The sequence below is a fragment of the Triticum aestivum genome, chromosome 5D (genome assembly GCF_018294505.1).
Source record: "Triticum aestivum cultivar Chinese Spring chromosome 5D, IWGSC CS RefSeq v2.1, whole genome shotgun sequence".
NCBI lineage: Eukaryota > Viridiplantae > Streptophyta > Magnoliopsida > Poales > Poaceae > Triticum > Triticum aestivum.
Genome location: NC_057808.1, coordinates 231747479 through 231760971, shown reverse-complemented (window position 1 = coordinate 231760971; position 13493 = coordinate 231747479).

The window sequence follows — 13493 nt, the reverse complement described above, 5'->3', positions numbered from 1 at the left end:
TTCTTCGGTTTCATGCTAATCGAAAGTGGTTGTTAATAAGACTTGATCAACCTTATTAAGGATCATTTTTGAGAGGTATGAAGTTGATGAATTTAGTGAGCACTACCTTCTGTTCCTACCTTTTGTTTTCTGTTTTTATTAGTTAAATAAAATAAAATGCCATGTTTTGTCTGTTTTCTGTATTTCCCCGTGCAATAAAAAATGACCCAAAAATAAAAGTTCTCAAAATGCTGTGAAAATTTAATACGATTTTTTCTGAATATTTAAGATTTTTTGGTGCAAATAACATCAGAGGGAGGTGCACCAGGTGGGCAGAACCCACCTGGGCGCGCCAGGACCCCCGGGCGCGCCCTGGTGGGTTCTGGTCCCCACGTGGGCCCCCGCACTTATCTCTTCATCCCACATCATCACCTACCTCTAGAAAAAGATCACCATTGCTCTCCCTCTCATGTTCTTGCTCTCAAACCCGTGGATTTCGATCTCTTTGCTCGAAGCTCCATTTCCGAAAACTGTTTCGGGGGATTGTTGCTTGGTATGTGACTCTACCGTTTGTCCAATTAGTTTTTGCTTTAGTGGTTTATATTTTGAATAATTAGCTACTCTTGGTGCTGCTGTAGATGAGCTTGCATGTTGAATTCTTAGAGTTCTAAGTAGTTTGAATGCTTGCTATGGCCTCTATGTATCCCTATGAGTAGTTGTTATCAATCTTGTAAAGTTTTGTTGAGAAAATTCTGTGGACTAAAAATTTCAGAATTTTGTTCATAGGAAAAAGATGAATATCTTTAGGAAGTTAGCTTCCAAGAAGAACTCCAAGGGAGTGATTGGGGAGTCGTCTGACAGTGATCTCCATACCCGGAGGATGGCGGAAGTACGGCCGTGCGAATGGCCGCATACCCCGTTCATGGAAGGGGCTGGAATCCTTCAAGAGTTTACACAATAGGATGTTAATGTCGGCCTCACCGACTTCATCGTAGCTGAATGTGAACAGTATCATCTCCTCACAAACACCTTTGTTCAAAGTTTTAATTTTCTTCCTAGGAATAATCCCCCTGAGGTGCAATTTAATTTAATGTTGAACCCCATCAAATACCGCTTACTGAATTTTGTGAAATATGCTTGCTTCCTTCTGATGGTAGTTTGGCAGAGCCTAGGCCCGTAGAGTTTGAAAGCTTTTATCGTACTCTGACGGTGGGTGATGAGAGAGGGGTGTCGAGTACCACTGCTGCTGGCTTGCATTTTCCTGTTGTTCATTATTTTGCTCTTTTCATTGCGAAATGCTTGCATGCTAGAGAGAAACTGGGTGCACTCAGTTCACCAGACCTTGCTATTTTACGTCATGCACTAGAGGGCGACAACACTTATAGCTTGGGAGCTACTGTGGCACGTCGCCTCCACATTAATAAGTCCAAGGGTAAAATACATGGTGGTATTTACGCTACTCGTTTGGCGGCTCGCTTCGATGTTGAGATACGCCTTCATGATTATCCTCTGCCCAAAGTTTACCTAGATCGTGCAGCCATGGAACACCACTAGTTTATTGCAAGAGATTACCCTAACATTCCTATTCCGTATAACCTGGTTTTCAGCGTGAACACTCATGGTATTATTCCATTGCCTGCGCCTGCTTTGTTTGATCCTATTGCCAGGGGCAGATATAGGATTATGCCTGTGGATATCATCGCCTACCGGAACGACCATGCTGCAGCAGAGGAGGAGCCTCGGCAGCGGGATCCATGGGTGCACGCCCCTCAGAAGTTCGACAACGGACCCCATGGTTTCTTCGACTACTGACTGATTACCAAGTTAGGCCAAAAGCCTAAGCTTGGTGGAGTACGTGTTTCTCACCGACATTACATTCATGTTCACACATTTCATTCCAGTTGTCGGTTTCCACACTTTTTCATTGTATCATCCATGTTAAATTTGTTTCCTCGCTTTCTTCTTGTGTGTTTGAAAAACTTTGAGAAAATACAAATATATTTCCTGCTTCTTTTTTATTTTTCTTCCTAGTTTAAATTGTTGTAGCACTAAAAAGAAAACCCAAAAATATTTCTTTGTTATTCTTTTGCTTGTTGGGAGCTTTCCCGTGTAAATAGTTTTCCTCGTTTTATGCTTTTCCCTTTTTATTTTGCTCTTTCAAGAAAACCAAAAGCTCCAAAAATATTTCAGTGTGTTTCTCTGAATTTCTTTTCTTTTTATTCGAGTCATACCGAGGATAAGACCATGATGAAAATGTTGAGTGGCTCTCATATGCATAATTGTTTATCTAACAAAGAGCCCATATTACCTTGTCTTCTCCTGTTGAATAAAATGTTTGCAGATTCCAGCTTAGTCCATGGCACTCTTGCATTATTATTATTTTCACATCGTTCGGTCGTGCAAGTGAAAGGCAATAATGACGACATTCGATGAACTAGGGGTTGCAGAGAGAAACGGGTATGAACTCAACATGTTCTATTTAAATATGTTTAACCTAGTATCCATGATTCAGCCCATTATGATTAAACATGTTTGCAATGACAATTAGATATTATAGTTTCTCATGCCATGCGTAAGTAGCTAGGAGTGGATAATGATTTATCTTGGATATCAACATTGCGTTAAAATGATTGTGATGTAGTATAATGATATGGTATCCTCCTCTGAATGTTCGAGTGGCTTGACTTGGCACATGTTCATGTATGTAGTTGAATCAAAACCAACATAGCCTCTATGATATTTATGTTCATGGTGTTCATATCCTACTCATGCTAGTGTCCAATGTTACTTATGCATAATGCATGTTCATGATCGTTGTTGCTCTTTAGCTGGCCGCTTCTAAACCTATTTGCTAGCCTTCGCCTGTACTAAGTGGGAATTCTTCTTGTACATCAAAAACCTTGAACCCAGGTTATTCCAGATGAGTCCACCATACCTACCTATATGTGGTATTACCCTGCCGTCCTAATTAAACTTGAATGTGCCATCTCTAAAAAACTTCAAATAAATATCCTTTTTGTGTGCCTGGATCATTCATGGAACGACAGGAGGTAGTCGGTATCTTCCATGCTAAGCGGGTTATTCTCAGGATGAGTGTTATTCACTCACCATCGCACGAGAAAAGGGCGGTAGGGATTCCCAGTCCTGAACTCAAATTGCAAATAATTAAACAGAACTCCCCCGGGACTATTTTTGTTATGGACGGCACCCGTTGTTTCGGACAAGCCGTGGAGTGTGATTGTTGGTGGAGGGGGAGTAAACCTTTACTTTTATCGCTTGGGAACCGCCACTAGCGTGCTTAGCATGGAATATATTGATAAGTGATGGCCGTGAAGTAAACAAGAAGGGTGCATTTCTCAAAATATCATTTACCTCTGTATTAAAAACTTGAGCTCTGGCACCTCTGCAAATCACTGATGCCCTTTGCGAAGGGACTATCTATTTACTTTTATGTTGTGTCATCACCTTCTAAAATAAGCGCCGGAACCTGAGAGCACTGCTGTCATGCTGATGCATTGTATGTAGCTAATGTTGGGTGCATCATGACATGATCTTTTCTACCATGAATTACAATGTTTAGTCGCTGCTTGAACTTTGGAGGTGCTCTGCATTTATGTTTTGCGGTCTCAGAAAGGGACACCCCACTAGGGCACGCCTGCCCCCCCCCCCCCAGGCGCGCCCAGGTGGGTTGTCCCCACCTAGTGGCCCCGTAGACCCTGAAACCTACGCTACAAAATCACATTTTTCCAGAAAAAACCAGGAAGAAAGAATTATCATGTTCCACGAGATGGAGCCACCGTCACCTCCTATTCTTTATCAGGAGGCCAGATCTGGAGTCCGTTTGGGGCTCCAGAGAGGGGGATCTTCGATCTTCGTCGTCACCAACCCTTCTCCATCGCCAATTCCATGATGCTCCCCACCGGGAGTGAGTAGTTCCTTCATAGGCTCGCTGCTCGGTGAGGAGTTGGATGAGATTCATCATGTAATCTAGTTAGTTTCGTTAGGGCCTGATCCCTAGTAGCCTCTATGTTTTGAGATTGATGTTGCTATGACTTTGCCATGCTCAATGCTTGTCACTTTGGGCCCGGGTGCCATGATTTCAGATCTGAACCGTTTATGTTATCACCATTATATCCATGTTCTAGATCCGATCTTGCAAGTTATAGTCACCTACTACGTGTTATGATCCGGCAACCCCGGAGTGACAATAGTCGGGACCACTCCCGATGATGACCGTAGTTTGAGGAGTTCATGTATTCACCGTGTGTTAATGCTTTGTTCCGGTTCTCTATTAAAAGGAAGCCTTAATATCTCTTAGTTTCCAATTGGACCTCGCTGCCATGGGAGGGTAGGACAAAAGATGTCATGCAAGTTCTTTCCATAAGCACGTATGACTATTTACGGAATACATGCCTACATTATATTTATGAACTGCAGCTAGTGTCGTATCGCCCTGGGTTATAACTGTCACATGATGAATATCATCCAACAAATTACCGATCCAATGCCTACGAATTTATCTTATATTGTTTCTGCTAAGTTACTACTACTATTGTTACTGTTTCACTTGCTACAAAACTACTGCTATCACTGTTACCGTTACCATTGCTGCAGCTACTATTATCAAAACTATCATATTACTTTGCTACTGATCATGTTGCTGCACATAATTAATCTCCAGGTGTGGTTGAATTGACAACTCAGCTGCTAATACTTACAAATATTCTTTGGCTCCCCTTATATCGAATCTATAAATTTGGGTTGAATACTCTACCCTCGAAAACTGTTGCGATCCCCTATACTTGTGGGTTATCAATGGCCATATCATGTCACATATTTTGATTCCATGTGATGTTTATCTTTTATGCATCTTATTTTTCTTAGTACGGTGGTAGCGTTATAAATGATCCCTTAACTAAATTTCAAAGTATAAGTGTTCTCCCTGAGTATGCACCGTTGCGACAGTTCGTCGTGTTGAGACACCACGTGATGATCGGGTATGATAGACTCTATGTCCACATACAATGGGTGCAAGATAGTTTTGCACATGCGGAATACTTGGGTTAAACTTGACGAGCCTGGCATGTACATACATGGCCTCAGGACACTGGAGACCGAAAGGTCGAACGTGAATCATATAGTAGATCTGATCAACATAGAGATGTTCACCATAGATGACTACTCCATCTCACGTGATGATCGGACATGGTTTAGTTGATTTGGACTGCGTATCATTTAGATGACTTGAGGGATGTCTACCTAAGTGGGAGTTCTTAAGTAATTCGATTAATTGAACTTAATTTAGCATGAACTTAGGCCTGATAGTGTTTGCATATCTATGTTGTAGATCAATAGCTCGCGATTTAGCTCCCTTATTTTGATATGTTCCTAGAGAAAAGTTGAAATATGATTGTAGCAATGATGCGGACTGGGTCTGTGATCTGAGGATTATCCTCATTGGCGCACAGAAGAATTATGTCCTTGATGCACCGCTAGGTGACAGACCTATTGCAGGAGCAGATGCAGACGTTATGAATGTTTGACAAGCTCGGTATGATGACTACTTGATAGTTTAGTGCGCCATGCTTTACATCTTAGAACCAGGACTTCAAAAACGTTTTGAACGCCGCAGAGCATATGAGATGTCCCAAGAGTCGAAATTAGTATTTTAGACTCATGCCCATGTAGAGAGGTATGATACCTTTGACAAGTACTTTGCCTACAAGATGGAGGAGAATAGCTCAGCCAGTGAGCATATACTCAGATTGTCTGGGTACTACAATTGCTTGAATCAAGTGGGAGTTAATCTTCCAGATAAGATAGTGATTGACAGAGTTCTCTATATCACCAAGCTACTAGAACTTCGTGATGAACTATAATATGAAGGGATGACAAAAACGATTCCCAAGCACTTCGCGATGCTAAAATCGGCGAAGGTAGAAATCAAGAAAGAGCATCTAGTGTTGATGGTTAACAAGACCACTAGTTTCAAGAAAAAGGGCAAGGAAAAGAAAGGGAACTTGAAGAAGAATGGCAAGAGAGTTGCCACTCCGGGAAGAAGCCCAAAGTTGGACCCAAGCTTGAAACTGAGTGCTTCCATTGCAAAGGAAATGGTCACTCGAAGCGGAACTTGAAGGAAATATGCCCTTGAGGAAATAATAAAGTTGTTATTTTATATTTTCTTATATCACGATAAATGTTTATTATTCATGCTAGAATCGTATTAACCGGAAAATTGATACATGTGTGGATACATAGACAAAACACAGTGTCCCTAGTAAGCCTCTACTAGACTAGCTCGTTAATTAAAGATGGTTAAGTTTCCTAACCATAGACATGTTTTCTCATTTGATGAACGGGATCACATCATTAGGAGAATGATGTGATGGACAACATCCATCCGTTAGCTTAGCCTAATGATCGTTCAATTTTATTGCTATTGCTTTCTTCATGTCAAATACATATTCCTTCGACTATGAGATTATGCAACTCCCAGATACCGGAGGAATGCCTTGTGTGCTATCAAATGTCACAACATAACTGGGTGATTATAAAGATGCTCTACAGGTATCTTCGAAGGTGTTTGTTGGGTTAGCAGAGATCGAGATTAGGATTTGTCACTCCGAGTATCAGAGAGGTATCTCTGGGCCCTCTCGTTAATACACATCATAAGAATCCTTGCAAGCAATGTGAATAATGAGTTAGTTGTGGGATGATGTATTATGGAATGAGTAAAGATACTTGTCGGTAAGGAGATTGAGCTAGGTATGATGATATCGATGATCGAATCTCGGGCAAGTAACATACCGATGATAAAGGGAGTAACGTATGTTGTCATTATGGTACGACCGATAAAGATCTTCGTAGAATATGTGGGAACCAATATGAGCATCCAGGTTCCACTGCTGGTTATTGACAGGAGAGGTGTCTCGGTCGTGTCTACATAGTTCTCGAACCCGTAGGGTCCGCACGCTTAACGTTCGATGACGATTTTGTATTATATGAGTTATGTGATTTGGTGACCGAATGTTGTTCGGAGTCCCGGATGAGATCACGGACATAACGAGGAGTCTTGAAATGGTCGAGAGGTAAAGATTCATATATAGTACGATGATATTCAGACACCGGAAGTGTTCTGGGGGTACCGGGTACATATCGGGTCACCGGAAGGGGTTCCAGACACCCCCCCCCCCGACAACTATATGGGCCTAATGGGCCAAGATGGGGACAGACCAGCCGTGCGCCCCCATATAGGACGAAATAGGAGGAGAAGGAAAGAGGGGAAGAGAGAAGGAAGGGGAGGGATTCGGCCTCCCCCTTCCTTCCCTCCTCCCTCCTCCTTCCTTCCCCCTCCGGAACTTATGGAAGGGGGGAGGTCGAATTGGGGAGGTGCCCAAGTAGGATTCCTCCTACTTGGGGCGCCCCCTTGGCTGCCTCTCCTCCCTTCCAACCTATATATATGGGGGGGCACCGCTAGAACACGCACCAACAATTGTTAGTCGTGTGCGGCGCCCCCCTCCAAAGTTTACGCCTTCGGTCATATTCACGTAGTCCTTAGGCGAAGCCCTATGCGGATCAATTCACCATCACCGTCACCACGCGTCATGCTGACGGAACTCTCCCTCGACACTTTGCTGGATCAAGAGTTCAAGGGACGTCATCGAGTTGAACGTGTGAAGAACTCGGAGGTGCCGTATGTTCGGTGCTTGATCGGTCGGAACGAGAAGAAGTTCGACTACATCAACCGCATTGTCAAACTCTTCCGCTTTTAGTCTATGATACGTCTCCAACGTATCTATAATTTTTGATTGTTCCATGCTATTTTATTATCAATATTTGATGTTTTATAATCATTTCATAGTCATTTTATATCTTTTTTGGTACTAACCTATTGACATAGTGCCAAGTGCCACTTGTTGTTTTTTCCATGTTTTTTACATCGCAGAAAATCAATACCAGACGGACTCCAAATGCCACGAAACTCCACGATGATTTTTTATGGGCCAGATGGAAGATGTTGGGCCCTGGTTGCACCTGGGGGAGTCCCAAGGAGGGGACAACCCACCAGGGCGCGCCAGGAGGCCCAGGCGCGTCCTGGTGGGTTGTGCCCACCTGGGGTTCCCCCCGGACCGCCTCTTTGTTCTATAAATACCGCAAAAATACCAGAACCCTAGAAGCGTCGACTAAATATTCATCCAGCCGCCGCAGAGTCCAGAACCACCAGATCCAATCTAGACACCATCTCGGATGGGGTTGACCACCTCCATTGGTGCCTCTCCGACGATGCGTGAGTAGTTCTTTGTAGACCTTCGGGTTCGTAGTTAGTAGCTAGATGGCTTTCTCTCTCTCGCTGAATTCTCAATACAATGGTCTCTTGGAGATCCACATGATGTAACTCTTTTTACGGTGTGTTTGTTGGGATCTGATGAACTTTGAGTTTATGATCAGTCAATCTTTTTATATCCATGAAAGTTATTTGAGTTTCTTTGATCTCTTATAGCCTCGTATTTCTTCTCTGATATTTGGGTTTTGTTTGGCCAACTTGATCTATTTATCTTTCAATGGGAAGAGGTGCCCGGTAGTGGGTTCGATCTTACGGTGCTTGATCCCAGTGACAGAAAGGGGAACAACACGTATGTATCGTTGCTACTAAGGATAAAAAGATGGGATCTATATCTACGCAATAGATAAATGGATCTTGTCTACATCATGTCATCATTCTTATTGCATTACTCCGTTTTTCCATGAACTTAATACACTAGATGCATGCTGGATAGCGGTCGATGTGTGGAGTAATAGTAGTAGATGCAGGCAGGAGTCGGTCTACTAATCTTGGACGTGATGCCTATGTAATGATCATTGCCTGGATATCCTCATAATTATTTGAGGTTATATCAATTGCCCAATAGTAATTTGTCTACCCACCGTTTGCTATCTTTCTCGAGAGAAGCCACTAGTGAAACCTATGGCCCCGGGGTCTTCTTCCTCATATATTTTCTTGCGATCTACTTTTCCTTTGCATTTTTCAGATTTATTAAACCAAAAATACTTTGCTGCACTTTATTTTATTTGTGATCTATTATTTCAATCTACTACAAATTTCTGGCATCGTTACCCGAAAGGGGTTGACAACCCCTTTAACACGTCGGGTTGCGAGGTGTTGTTATTTGTGTGCACGTGATGTTTACGTTGTGTTGCTTGGTTCTCTGTGACGCCCCCGATTTAATCGTACACTAGTCATGTGTTGGGGAACGCAGCAGAAATTCAAAATTTTCTACGCATCACCAAGATCAATCTATCGAGTAATCTAGCAACGAGGGGAAGGGGAGTGCATCTACATACCATTGTAGATCGCGATGCGGAAGCGTTGCAAGAACGCGGATGAAGGAGTCGTACTCGTAGCGATTCAGATCGCGGTTGATTCCGATCTAAGCACGGAAGAACGGTGCCTCCGCGTTCAACACACGTGCAGCCCGGTGACGTCTCCCACGCCTTGATCCAGCAAGGAGAGAGGGAGAGATTGGGGAGGACTCCATCCAGCAGCAGCACGACGGCGTGGTGGTGGTGGAGGAGCGTGGCAATCCCGCAGGGCTTCGCCAAGCACCGCGGGAGAGGAGGAGGAGGGAGAGGGGTAGGGCTGCGCCGAAAGAGAGACGTTCTCATGTGTCTTGGGCAGCCCAAACCTCAACTATATATAGGGGGGGAGGGGGCTGCGCCCCCTTTAGGGTTTCCACCCCCAAGAGGAGGCGGCCAGCCCTATATCCCATCAAGGGGGGCGGCCAAGGGGAGGAGAGGGGGGGCGCCCCACTAGATGGGCCCTAAGGCCCATCTGGACCTAGGGTTTTCCCCCTCCCACTCTCCCATGCGCCTTGGGACTTGGTGGGGGGCGCACCAGCCCACCTGGGGCTGGTCCCCTCCCACACTTGGCCCACGCAGCCTTCTGGGGCTGGTGGCCCCACTTGGTGGACCCCCGGGACCCTCCCGGTGGTCTCGGTACATTACTGATTTCACCCGAAACTTTTCCGGTGACCAAAACAGGACTTCCCATATATAAATCTTTACCTCCGGACCATTCGGAACTCCTCGTGACGTCCGGGATCTCATCCGGGACTCCGAACAACATTCGGTAACCACGTACATACTTTCCCTATAACCCTAGCGTCATCGAACCTTAAGCGTGTAGACCCTACGGGTTCGGGAACCATGCAGACATGACCGAGACGTTCTCCGGTCAATAACCAACAGCGGGATCTGGATACCCATGTTGGCTCCCACATGTTCCACAATGATCTCATCGGATGAACCACGATGTCGGGTATTCAATCAATCCCGTATTCAATTCCCTTTGTCTATCGATATGTTACTTGCCCGAGATTCGATCGTCGGTATCCCGATACCTTGTTCAATCTCGTTACCGGCAAGTCTCTTTACTCGTTCCGTAACTCACATCATCCCGTGATCAACTCCTTGGTCACACTGTGCACATTATGATGATGTCCTACCGAGTGGGCCCAGAGATACCTCTCCGTTTACACGGAGTGACAAATCCCAGTCTCGATTCGTGCCAACCCAACAGACACTTTCGGAGATACCTGTAGTGCACCTTTATAGTCACCCAGTTATGTTGTGACATTTGGTACACCCAAAGCATTCCTACGGTATCCGGGAGTTGCACAATCTCATGGTCTAAGGAACTGATACTTGAAATTAGAAAAGCTCTGAGCAAACGAACTACACGATCTTGTGCTAGGCTTAGGATTGGGTCTTGTCCATCACATCATTCTCCTAATGATGTGATCCCGTTATCAACGACATCCAATGTCCATGGTCAGGAAACCGTAACCATCTATTGATCAACGAGCTAGTCTCCTAGAGGCTTACTAGGGACATGGTGTTGTCTATGTATCCACACATGCATCTGAGTTTCCTATCAATACAATTCTAGCATGGATAATAAACTATTATCATGAACAAGGAAATATAATAATAACCAATTTATTATTGCCTCTAGGGCATATTTCCAACATCATGCACGCAAATGTGTACGATCAAGATCAGGGACTCACGGGAAGATATCACAACACAACTCTACAACATAAATAAGTCATACAAGCATCATAATATAAGCCAGGGGCCTCGAGGGCTCGAATACAAGTGCTCGATCATAGACGAGTCAGCGAAAGCAACAATATCTGAGTACAGACATAAGTTAAACAAGTTTGCCTTAAGAAGGCTAGCACAAAAGTAGCAACGATCGAAAAGGCAAGGCCTCCTGCCTGGGATCCTCCTAACTACTCCTGGTCGTCGTCAGCGGGCTGCACGTAGTAGTAGGCACCTCCAGTGTCGTAGGAGTCGTCGTCGACGGTGGCGTCTGGCTCCTGGACTCCAACATCTGGTTGCGACAACCATGTAGAAAGGAAAGGGGGAAAGGAGGGAGAGAAGCAACCGTGAGTACTCATCCAAAGTACTCGCAAGCAAGGAGCTACACTACATATGCATGGGTATATGTGTAAAGGGCCATATCAGTGGACTGAACTGTAGAATGTCAGATTAAGAGGGTGATAGCTAGTCCTGTCGAAGACTACGCTTCTGGCAGCCTCCATCTTGCAGCATGTAGAAGAGAGTAGATTGAAGTCCTCCAAGTAGCATCGCATAGCATAATCCTACCCGGCGATCCCCTCCTCGTCGCCCTGTTAGAGAGCGATCACCGGGTTGTATCTGGCACTTGGAAGGGTGTATTTTATTAAGTATCCGGTTCTAGTTGTCATAAGGTCAAGGTACAACTCTGGGTCGTCCTTTTACCGAGGGACACGGCTATTCGAATAGATAAACTTCCCTGCAAGGGTGCACCACATAACCCAACACGCTCGATCCCATTTGGCCGGACACACTTTTCTGGGTCATGCCCGGCCTCGTAAGATCAACACGTCGCATCCCCACCTAGGCACAACACAGAGGTCAGCACGCCGATCTAAATCCTATGGCGCAGGGGTCTGGGCCCATCGCCCATTGCACACCTGCACGTTGCGAACGCGGCCGGAAGCAGACCTAGCCTAGTGGCGTTCCAGTCCAATCCGGGGCGCGCCACTCAGTCGCTGACATCACGAAGGCTTCGGCTGATACCACGACGTCGAGTGCCCATAACTGTTCCCGCGTAGTTGGTTAGTGCGTATAGACCAAATGGCCAGACTCAGATCAAATACCAAGAACTCGTTAAGCGTGTTATGTTGAAGTAACCACGGACGCCGTCCAAGGCCAAGCCCACCTCTCGCCTAGGTGGTCTCAACCTGCACTGTCGCTCCGCAACAAAGATCCACTTGCGGGTACTCCTATGAGCCGACCCGACTTTAGTCACCACAGGTGTCATGTATATAGTATATAAGTATATACCCGTGATCACCGCCCAAGTGATCACGGCCCGATAGTATAGCACAGCAGACGGACAAGAATGTAGGGCCACTGATGGAAAACTAGCATCCTATACTAAGCATGTAGGATTGCAGGTAAAGGTAACAACAGTAGTAGCATGGACAGGCTATGCATCAGGATAGGATTAACGGAAAGCAGTAACATGCTACACTACTCTAATGCAAGCAGTATAGAGAAGAATAGGCGATATCTAGTGATCAAGGGGGGGGCTTGCCTGGTTGCTCTGGCAAGTAGGAGGGGTCGTCAACTCCGTAGTCTAACTGGGAAGCAGCAGCGTCGGTCTCGTAGTCTACCGGAGAGAAGAGGGGGAAGAAACAGTAAATACAATGCAAACATAAGCATGACGATGCGTGACATGACAATGAGCGGTGCTAGGTGTGCCCTAACGCGGCAGTAGGTGGTACCGGCGAAGGGGGAACATCCGGGAAAGTATTCCCGATGTTTCGCATTTTCGGACAGATGAAACGGAGGGGGAAAGTTGCGAGTTTGATATGTTAGGGATGGGTGGCGGACGAACGGGCTGCGTATTTGGGTTCGTCTCGTCGTTCTGATCAACTTTCATGTAGAAAGTATTTTCATCTGAGCTACGGTTTATTTTATATGATTTTCTAAAGTTTTAAATCATTTTTAGAATTTATTTATTTATTAAATTCAACATTATCCAGAGCAGTGTTTGCTGACGTCATCATGACGTCAGCAGTCAACAAAGGTGTTGACTGGGTCGCTAACGTGTGGGTCCCACTTGTCATTGACTTAGTTATCTAAACAGGATTAGTTAATTTAATTTAAGTGATTAGATTAATTAATTTGGCTTAATTAGATTAATTAAGTAAATTAATTATCTTAATTAATAAATTATATTATTTTTATTTATTTTATTTTTTTCGTTCTGGGGGTGGGCCCCTCGTGTCATGGGCCCAAGGCCTTAGCGGGCGCATGGGTGGCGGTTAACGGGGCGGCGCCCGAATGAGGGGCGGACCGAGCCGCAGCGTGCGGGGGGGGGTACGGGCGCCACAGCGCGCCGGCGGCCACGGCGGGGCTCGCCGGTCGGCCGTCTCCGGCAAAGGAAGCCGGCGAGGAGGGGT